We start from the raw sequence: 10860 nt of genomic DNA on the forward strand, positions 1-10860 counted from the left end.
TTTAGTGATACTGTAGATGGTACCCAGATGTAGAAATGCCAGAGTGGTATAGGGTGGCCTAAATGTACCTTAATGTTGGTGCGCGTGTCACGCTGCTCCTACCCGGATACACTGGACCCTAGGCGTTGGCTCCGAAACAAATGAAAAGGGGGTTGTTGATGAAGGGGATGAAGAAATAAATGGAGTCCAGACTTTGTGATGAAGTTGATAACAGCTTACTTGGATAAACCCTAAAGCCTTTTCTGCAGATACAACTTCGTTAGCAGAGGTGCGGTGACCATCTGTCTGCTTCGGAGCCCCATACGCAGTAAGGTTCTCTGAACTCTTGTTTTGTCTGGTAGCCTCCTGGCTCATTTTGGTGGTGAGCTTTTCCACTGTAGCGTGCCGGTCTGTCTTTGTGCACCTTCATTGCTGATGTTCACCTCTAACATTAAAGGCATGTGGTGCTCCGCAGATTGAACGCTGCTTATTTTCAGTGGTGCCATTTGCGCACTCACGGTACACTTTCACCACAGTAGCACGCACTGCCGACATCGAAAATAGAAACTGGTCATAATAATGGGACTCCACTGTGTATTTTGCAGTATATTCATGGAGCAGGTGAGAGGTTCTGGAGATATAATTTCCGATTATGCAACTGACCTATTCCTTGTCACTACAAGAATTACAGCTCAGAATTAAGTTCCATTAACCCTTTCATCAGAGCTTTTCACAGAACGAAAGGTAAAGCTGACCTCAGGTCATGGGATCTTCTAGCTTGCAGAGCCACCATAGGCAGCCAAATGCAGAGAAGCTTTACTTATGACAACCATTTTTTAAATTTTCCCATTTAGCTACAGACCAAAGTCATCTTCTCGGAATGGTATCTGCAATAGGAGAAGATTTTACTACTTCCCAAAGGGCAAGTCTAAAAAACTAGGACTGTCCTGCTGTCTACCCAAAAAGAAAAGATCTCTCAGACCTCAGCACAGTAGACAAGTCTCCTCCAAAAGGTAGCCATCACTGCGGCATATTAATTATATTGCTTGCAATTGGAATGGTGTACGCAGAGAGCGCCCTCTACTGGAGTCTGTAGGAAGCCATCATTTTATCATTGGAGCCTATGGATGTTTGAAGTGTAATATTCTGCTGGACATTTTGGGTCGTATCCAAGTTAGGGCTTATGCACACAAACATATTTTTGTCTGCATCCAATCCGCATTTTTTGCGGGTCGTATGCAGAACCATTAACTTCAATAGGGCCGCAAAAGATCCGGACAGCACACGTTCTGTGGCATCTGCAAAAATATAGAACAAATCCTATTCTTGTCCGCATTACTGTTCTATTATGGCCCGGACATAAATCATCAGATATGTTGTATTTTGTAGTAAACTACCAGTTAATCTATCACTATAATTCTCAGCATTAGAATAACATTGGCGCTGAGCCACGTGAGTAATCTCATGCCGGGAAGAAATCCGTGTAATATTAGGCAACATATTCACTGCGAGGAAAATTATCTTCTGACAAATTCCTCCCATGTACCAACACAGGGCGTGACACTTTAGGTTAATAATCATTTCTGCAGTCTGTGTAGTTAAAGGGAATTAGTTACCACATACCAATTGATTAACTAATAAGCGTCTGTAAATCCGCTCTCTGCAGGAAATTTGCATTTGTCCCATCTCCATATGTGAAAAAAAATGCATTTTAATCTCTGCCTCCCTGTGCTTTATGCAAATGACCTTTCAAGAGTCAAGGAGGTGGAGCCACTCAGGAGAGTCATGGTGGCCATGTACAAAACTCAGCCAAACTGGCTTAATTGACATCCCTGAGAACAAGGTACATGATCTCAAGCCTGTTTGAAATCCTACGCACGTGTCATCGTTCTTTTTTAGTTCCGGCACATGCGCAGTGGATGGGAACAGTCTTGTGGCAGGCTACAGAGTTCCACTGCACGCATGGGATTTTGTATGGACTTGAGAGGACGTACCCTGTCCTCAAGGACGATCAAGCCAGGTTTTAGACATGGCCATCATAATTCTCCTTCCAAGAGGCTCCACCTCCTTGACTCCTGAAAGATAATTACTGGTACAGCCAGTGTATGAAGGGGTAAAGGGGTTATCCCATGAGTAATGTAAAAAATGAAGATCAGATATAACACCCCTTTGGGCGCCCTTGGTAGGCAGGGTGTATGGTGGTTCTCACCTCACTATGGCGCAGTGCCTCCTCCAAAATCCTGCTTGGAGCTTCCTCTTCTGCCAGGGGCCGATTTGGGAAACCGCTGCCCCGCTGCAATTCTGTCTAAGAAAACCCCCTGGTGGAGGTAACGGTAAACAGTGATGGTGGTCACATACATTCTCCTTTGGAAGATGAAGACAGTATGCACTTCCCAGCTATCTACTTCTAGCGCTCAGCTTACTATACCCTACTGTCTAGAAATTAACCCAGTCCAAACGTTGAGGCCCGATTGCAGAAAATGTTGGCGCACTAATGTTGGTGCAGTTACCATAGTCCTGCCCGGGTACCAGCTGGCGGCTGCAGCATTCAGAAGCTTGGATGGTAGTGGAGTCGGGGGTAAGATCCTCCTGGGATACAGGCTTAGCTGTAGGGTTAATGCAGCAGCTGAGCTTTCTCCTCTTACACTGGAAACACCGGAGTCGCTGCTTGTGGCTAGCAGCAGTAGCATCCACTAGACCAGTAATGGCGAACCTTTTAGAGACCAAGTGCCCAAACTGCAACCCAAAACCCACTTATTCATCCCAAAGTGCCATAGGTTCACCACCACTACCCTGGACCCACTACTTTCTCTGCAGGGATTACACAGACATCATATAGTATTACAGTATTAATAATGCCCCATTGGTGGCCCCCAATATTAATAAGGCCCCCATTAGTGGCCCCCAGTATTAATAAATCACCCATTAGTGGCCCCCAGTATTAATAAGACCCTCATTATTGGCCCTTAGTATTAATAATGCCCCAGTAGTTGCCCCCAGTATTAATAAAGCCTCCATTAGTGGCCCTCAGTATTATTAAGGTCCTCTCTAATAGCCCCCAGTAAAATGAATGCCTCCATTAGTGCCCCCCTAGTATTATTTTTCCTCAATTAGTGGCTCCCAGTGTTAATAATGCCCCCATTAGAGGCCACAGTATTAATAATGCACCCTTCCCCGCTCTTCTTTTAAATTAAACGTTGCCCTCTTTGCCTTTGCCCCCCTCTCCTGCTTGTGTTAAAACATAAATAAATAAAACTCACTCCATTCATTTGATCGTGCCACGTAGAACACTCGCTTGTCACTGGATGTGCAGGACAGGACCTGAGCTCCAGCATGATGATGTTTCGCAGGTCCTGCTGCTTCCAGTCAATGCTGAAAAACATCATCACGCTGGAGTGCAGGTCCTGTCCTGCACATCCAGTGAGAAGCGAGTGTTCAACGTGGCATGATCAAATGGATGAGGTGACTTTTAATGATTTATTTATTTATGTATTTAATACAAGCAGAAAGGGGGGGGGCAAAGGCTTGTACTATACCACTATACCACAATGGAAGTGCTCATTAGTAATAGTGTACAGGTGGCAACCCTGAGCATGGCCCACACAGAGCCACAAGCCCACATAGAGAGCTCTGAGTGCCCCTTCTGTCTCACCACCACTACCCTGGACCCACTACTTTCTCTGCAGGGATTACACAGACATCATATAGCAAATGACAATCTCTTTCTAACAAAGCTAGAACCAGCCCTGAACCTCAGGTGGATCCAGAGATCTCCACATTCATTGCTCAAATTGAACTGCTAGATTTATATCAAGCTGGCAGGTCAAGGGTAGTGTCCTTTCTTCTTCAGCTCAGAGGTTGTGTCCTTTCTGCTGCAGCTCAAGAAGTGTCCTTTCCATTGCAGCTCTCTCCCTATGACAGCTCAGGGAGCTGTTGAAGGATGAAACTGAGCATGTGCGGCCATCTAAGTAAGTCGGACAAAGAAATAACAAAAAAAACAAACAGCAGGTGGCGCTATACAGATACATAACATTGAATAACTCAGTGGCTATACAAATTTTTTTATTACATGCAGTTATAAAAGTATTCAGATACAGGTGCTTGTTGGAAAAATGTAGAATATTTATCATGGGACAACCCCTTTAAGATGCATTTAGAATTAACCTTGGTCACACATGACGGCTCCTTTTTTCCTGTTTGTTCACATTTCTCTTGCTCCTGTCTTGCACCATGCTATGATCAGATGTCACCTGCTTTCTCTCCTTTTATTGCATGCAAGGGATTTAGGTTTTTTTCAGACTCCGACATTGTCAATCATCACACGTGGGTGTCACACCCATTACTATACTGTCAGGTAGAGCTTTACAGCATGAACTCTGCTCTCATAGTGAGTCAGCATGTTCTCTTAGCCGGCTGCAATTTGCCTATTATGTAACGAGAATCGCGTATCTTCGTAATCGAGCTTCAATAATCTGCTGTAGTAAATGCTTATTTTCTTCCTGCAATTACAATTCTGCAGCGTCTTTTCTTATAACCTTGTATTGTACCGTTCCTCTGCTATTCCTCCTGGAAATGTGCAAAGAAATTGAAAATTATAGCCTAGTTTTACCAATCCTATAGATGGCGTAAACTTAAACGGTGCCTAGAACCACATTAGGCCTCTTTCACACAAACGTTTTTTTTCCCGTTAACGGGCTGTTTTTTGTGTTCCGTATACGGTAATTTCAATCGTTCCGCAAAAAAAAAAACGGAATGTACTCCGTATGCATTCCGTTTCTGTATTTCCGTTTTTCTATTCCGTTGAAAGATAGAACAAGTCCTATTATTGCCCGCAAATCACGTTCAGTGGCTACATTCAAGTCAATGGGTGCGCAAAAAAAATGCATCCGTATGTTTTCCATATCCGTTCCGTTTTTGCTGAACCATTTATTGAAAATTTTATGCCCAGCCGCATTTTTCTATGTAATTACTGTATACTGTATATGCCATGCTTCAGTTTCCGTTTGTGATCCGCAAAAACAGAAACTAAAAGGAAAAATGGAATGGCAAAACGGAACCGGAAACACTACTGAAACAATAAAGCTGAAAAACAGATCCGTTAAAAATGGCCTGCAAAACACTGAAAAGGCTATAAGGTCGTGTGAAGGAGGCCTTAGATTGATCACAGGAGCTCGTGCTGGATGATGTAAATCTGGTGCGGGGGATTGACACCTTTGGCCTCATGCACATGATGGTATCCGTTTTGCAGTCCATAAATCGCAGATCCATAAAATAGTCAATGGGTCTGCAAAAAATGCGGGTGCAACATGGAAGGAACCCCTATTTTGTGGATCCGTAATTTGCGCTCCTATCAATAGAAATAACTATTCTTATCTGCAACGCAGACAAAAGTAGGACATGTTCTATCATTTGCGGAATGGCCACACGTATCTATACTGGTGTGCACGGCCCCATAGAAATTAATCGGTCAGTGTACTATCCGCAAAAAATGCCAATAACAGATGGATAAAAAATATGGTCGTTACTTTATACTGACTATTGGTTGGTTTACTCTAAAATGGTGGCATAATTTTGTCGCAAAATGGTGCATCTTAGGCCACACCCCTATACTGCAATGCTCCTCCCCTTCCCACAAAGCCTACCCCTTTTTTTGAGCAAGTCGTTAAAAAAAATTTTGAAACCCTAGGTGCACCAATTAGCGCCACTTTTAAAAAAAATCTGGGCCTGTGTTGCAATCGCTTTTGTCAATTGGGTGTGTCCCTGCACACTCTGACACAATGCTGACATGCCCCATCCATAAGGGAAATTGTTCTTATTTCAAAGTCCCAAATTTCCCAGGACTGTCCCCGATTTTCTGAGACAGTCCCAGCAAATTTGAACTTTCCCAAGCTGGAAATGGGTGTGGCTAATGATAACCGCACTTATAAGTAGGCATTCCTGGGTGGGGTAAAGGCGTTCGCATGGTGGGGTTTTGGATGCCCTTATTTTACCAATCTTAAAGGGATTCTGTCACCAGGTTTTGGGCTATAGAGATACGGACATGCACGGCTAGATCGCCGCTAACATGTCCGCAATATATGTGTCCTATAGGGCTGTGTGGTTTTAATTTCTTTAAAAAAGGATTTTATAGATATGTAAATGAGTGTTGAATGTGTCCAAGGGGCTGTACGAATCTTACTTGTGCCCAGCCGTGCCCAGCAGTGGCGTAGCGTGGGTTGCCAGCACCCGGGGCAAGCCAAAAATTGCGCCCCCCCCCCCCCCCCCGCGCCTACCCCAGGCACGCCACTTTTAACAGATACTGTAGTAGATCACTAGCAGTCCTATGTAACACCTCAGATAACACAGAGATAACTCTCTGAGTACAGATAATGTAGTAGATGGGTGTGAGGCCCCAGAATTCTGAACACGTACAGTGTGACCTGAAGTCTGGGGCCAGAATGCGGCAGTATGGGCCAAATTCTCAATCTTCTCCCCCAACCCTACCATGAAACAGATATGTGGATGGACATTATTATTACAGTAGAATACCGCACCATACCTGTTACATCCAGTGACGTCTCCTGTGATGTAGACTCTCCTCGACGTCTTCATTCAGAGATAAGACCACCATGATAATTTCTTTCAGCCGCTTCTCGTCTCTGCAGAGTTTCAACGAAAAATTTTTAGGTTCCTCACTTTACTATCATGCTCTCCTTCCTTCAACACTGTCATCCTGCTGCCCCCCAATACTGAGCTAGAGCCAGACAGATAGCTTTCATTCCCCCTGTATATTATAATGGCCCCCTCTTTATTATTAATGTACTGGCCCCCTCTTTAATAACAAAGAGGGGGCCATTATATTAGCAAAGAGGGGGCCATTACATTAATAATAAAGAGGGGGCATTACATTAATAACAAAGAGGGGGCCATTACATTAATAATAAAGAGGGGCCATTACATTAATAACAAAGAGGGGGTCATTACATTAATAATAAAGAGGGGCCATTACATTAATAATAAAGAGGGGGCCATTACATTAATAATAAAGAGGGGCCATTACATTAATAATAAAGAGGGGGCCATTACATTAATAATAAAGAGGGGGCCATTACATTAATAATAAAGAGGGGCCATTACATTAATAATAAAGAGGGGGCCATTACATTAATAATAAAGAGGGGGCCATTACATTAATAATAAAGAGGGGCCATTACATTAATAATAAAGAGGGGGCCATTATATTAATAATAAAGAGGGGGTCATTACATTAATAATGAAGAGGGGGTCATTACATTAATAATAATAATGTACTGGCCCCCTCTTTATTATTAATATAATGGCCCCCTTTTTATTAATAATGTACTGGCCCCTCTTTATTATTAATATAATGGCCCCCTTTTTATTATTAATGTACTGGCCCCCTCTTTGCTAATGTAATGTCCCCCTCTTTGCTATTAATGTACTGGCCCCCCTCTTTGCTAATATAATGTCCCCCTCTTTGTTATTAATGTAATGGCCCCTCTGTTATTAATGTACTGGCCCCCCTCTTTGCTAATATAATCGCCCCTCTTATTGCTGTGCCAATGCCATTGAATATAGCCTTTCTGCTCCAGTCCTCTCCTCTCCTCTCCTCTCCCACCCCCCATACTGCCGCCAGAGCCTCTGCAATTAGGTAAGTTAACATTAAAAAAAAATACTTACCTATCTCCATCCCTGCTTGTTCCCGCCGCAGGCGGTCACGAACGCCTCACTGTGCCTTCCTGCGCCGCGTCATCGCGTCATCTCGCGAGACCCGACGCAGGAGGTCACAGTGAGGTTATCGTGACCGAGTCCTGCGTCGCTCGCCTCTACTGCCTTATAGGCTTCAGGCCACTAGGCCTGAAGCCTATGGGGCATAACGGAGGGGACGGGAGCCATAGGCTCCCGTAGCCCTCATTGAAATTTCGGATGCCTGGCGCCCCCTGCAATTTGGCGCCCGGGGCAACGGCCCCTCCGGCCCCCCCCACGCTACGCCCCTGGTGCCCAGCCACGTCCGCCTGTGATGGAGCCCAGCACCGCCTATGTCTCCTCCTTTCATCAACGATAGATAGCCGTAATCTCGCGATGCGCAAGCTTGCGCATGCGCAGTTCTTTCCCTGAGGCTGATGCCAGCACAGGGAAGGAACACCATACCGGCACTGCGCATGCGCGAGCTCACGCATCGCAAGATTACGGCTATCTATCGTTGATGAAAGGAGGAGACATAGGCGGTGCTGGGTTCCTTCACAGGCGGGCACGGCTGGGCACGGCTGGGCACAAGTAAGATTCGTACAGCCCCTTGGACACATTCAACACTCATTTACATATCTATAAAATCCTTTTTTAAAGACATTAAAACCACACAGCCCTATAGGACACATATATTGCGGACATGCTAGCGGCGATCTAGCCGTGCATGTCCGTATCTCTATAGCCCCAAACCTGGTGACAGAATCCATTTAACGTTGGTAAGTATGCTTATTTAGGGCCATTATACTTTTGTCTGTAGGGACAGAATCCCAGCCATAAGCGCTGCTCTGTGAAAAAGAAAATATTAGATAGCTGAATGAACCAGAAGAGTGACAACCTCCTTTCTGTGTGAGAGATAAGCTCAAAAATCGGTTGTCACATCCCTTCCCCCCACCTCTGTCTGCTGGGGGAATACACTGGTTTAGTTGCCCATAGCAACCAATCAGCTTCATCCTTTCATTTTCCAGAGGAGCTCTGACAAATGTAAGCTGGATTCTGATTGGTTGCTATGGGCAAGTAGGTCCCTCTTCCTTAGCACCAGTTTTGATAAACGTCCTTCCCATATTCTGATGCATTTCTGAATATCGGCGTATCGCTAAACTGCTGAACTAGCGATCGGGGAAAAATACTAGAAATGATACTGAATGTGAGATGGTAGTAACTGGAAGAATAGCGGAAGATGTAAAGAAATCAGTCTTAGGCCTCATGCACACGTCGGCCTCCATTCTGTTTTTTATTTTGCGGATAGGATGGGGACCCATTCATTTCAATGGGTCAGCAAAAAAATGCTGATAGTTCATCCGTTTCTGTTCCGCGTCCGTTGTCCGTGTTTCCCTTCAGCAAAAAAAATAGTGCATTTCCTACTTTTTTCACATTTGCGGACAAGGATAGACATTTATTACAAGGGATCTGTGGAAAAAAACGGATCCTCCCAAAAAAACGGATGGTGCATCCGTTTTTTTTGGCGGACGCAAAAAACAACTGTCGTGTGCATGAGGCCTTATGTGGTGGAGCTAGGAGGGACAGGTTCCCTTTTACCAACACAGATTAAAATTTTCATTTCTGTCAGGGGTCTTCAAAAATATGACAATAATTACTAAAGCATTAGGCCCCTTTCACACGAGCGAGTTTTCCATGCGGGTGCGATGCGTGAAGTGAACGCATAGCAGCCGCACTGAATCCTGACCCATTCATTTCAATGGGTCTGTGAACCCATTAAAGCGCATCAGTTCTGCACTGCGTGAGAATCGCAGCATGTTCTATATTCAGCGTTTTTCACGCAGCCCTGGCTCTATAGAAGTGAACGGGGCTTCAGTGAAAAACACATTGCATCCGGGTGTAATCCCGATACAGACCGGGTGTAATGTCTTTTTCACTGATGGTTGCCAGAAGATGTTGTGCGTGAAGCTTCAGTTTTTTTTCACACGCGTAAAAAACGCATCAAAACCGATTGCACCCATGTGGAAAAAACTGAAACACTGAACGGAATTCTGTGTCCGTTCCATTTTTTTTGCGGACCGTATACGGAACCATTCATTTCAATGGTCCGCAAAAAAAACGTAAGGTAATCCATATGTCTGTATGTCTGTATTTCCGTTCCGCAAAAAAATAGAACATGTCCTATTATTGTCTGCTTTACGGACAAGGATAGGACTGTTCTATTAGGGGTCAGCTGTTCCGTTCTGCAAAATACAGAATAAAAATGGATGTCATCCATATTTTCTGCGGATCCGTTTTTTGTGGACCGCAAAATACATACGGTCATGTGCATGAGGCCTGAATTTGCTTGCGAAATCTTGGGAGTTTCACTGAACGCATCCTGAACGGATCCGGAGCCAATCAGTATCACTCGTGTGAAAGAGGCCTTAGGGATAAGTACACCCAACCTCGGAGAACGCCCCCAAACCATGTGGGACCGCACATTTATAGGCGCATCTTACATAAGCCCTGCCCATTGTGACTAATGAACAGACCAAATTTGCAGGAACTGGCTGTGAAAATTAAGGACAGTCCCAAAACTATTCTCCAAGTTGTTCCATAGAACATATTTGCCAACACTGTAGTTGGTAAATTAGGGACACGCCCACCCCACCCTCTGGGAACGCCCCCCAAACCATGTGGGTCCGCACATTTATAGGCGAATCTTACATAAACCCCGTCCACTTTGGTTCAGGACAACCCGAATTTGCAGGGACTGGTTCTGAAAATTAAAAACAGTCCCTGCAAATTCAGAAGTGATAGAAAAAAGCAAAGACAGATTCATATTATTTTTAATACATTTAATTATTTATTAAAAAAAATATTGAAATGTTATGACCACAAAAAAATCCAACAGTTTATTGTAAAACTAATTTGTCCTGTCCATAAATATCATATTTCAGACAAATAAATTAGAAGATATTATCTCAAGGTTTCGCTGTCTCACAGCTGAGGTTCGTGTTATTAATTAAGGTGACTGCTTAGGGCTTGTTCACATCACCGTTATAACATGGTTATAACGGAAAATAACGGAATCCATAAGGCGGAAGTCAAAACGGAAGCCTTTAAGAGGCATTCCGTTTTGATCCGTCATAATAGAAGTCTATGGGAATCATAACGGATCCGTTTGGTTCCCGTTATGCAAGACAGAAAACA

This window comes from Bufo gargarizans, chromosome 7, assembly GCF_014858855.1.
Source record: "Bufo gargarizans isolate SCDJY-AF-19 chromosome 7, ASM1485885v1, whole genome shotgun sequence".
NCBI classification, from domain to species: Eukaryota; Metazoa; Chordata; class Amphibia; order Anura; family Bufonidae; genus Bufo; species Bufo gargarizans.